The 299-nt window shown below is 38.1% G+C and overlaps 1 protein-coding gene across 1 annotated transcript in view; it reads right to left on the reverse strand.

Moving 5' to 3' along the window:
- EMH_0038750 (uncharacterized protein) overlaps nucleotides 1–299 on the reverse strand; it is a gene marked incomplete at both ends in the record, with an annotated part of 10,474 nt that overhangs the window by 9,426 nt on the left and 749 nt on the right. The gene's annotated exons all lie outside the window — the stretch shown is intronic.

Genomic DNA, 299 nt, shown 5'->3' on the forward strand with positions numbered 1-299 from the left:
GGCCCCTGGGTAGAGAGCAGGCTGCGATCGTCTGTATTAACACATGCAGAGACAGAGGAGACAGAGAAAGGAGACAGATGAAGGAGACAAAAAAGAAACAAAAAAAAGAGAAAAAAAAACAAACAGACAAAGGAGAGAGAGAAAGGAGACAGATAGAGGAGACAAAAAAGACACAAAAAAGAACGAAGATAGAGAAGAGATAGAAAAGACAGAGGAGACAGAAACCAATACACGAAGGAGACAAGGAATATAAACAGAGACGGAGGAGACAGAGAAAAAAAAAAAAAATATATATATAT

Source organism: Eimeria mitis, genomic scaffold (assembly GCF_000499745.2).
Source record: "Eimeria mitis Houghton genomic scaffold, Emh_scaff1521, whole genome shotgun sequence".
In the NCBI taxonomy this organism is placed as follows: Eukaryota; Apicomplexa; class Conoidasida; order Eucoccidiorida; family Eimeriidae; genus Eimeria; species Eimeria mitis.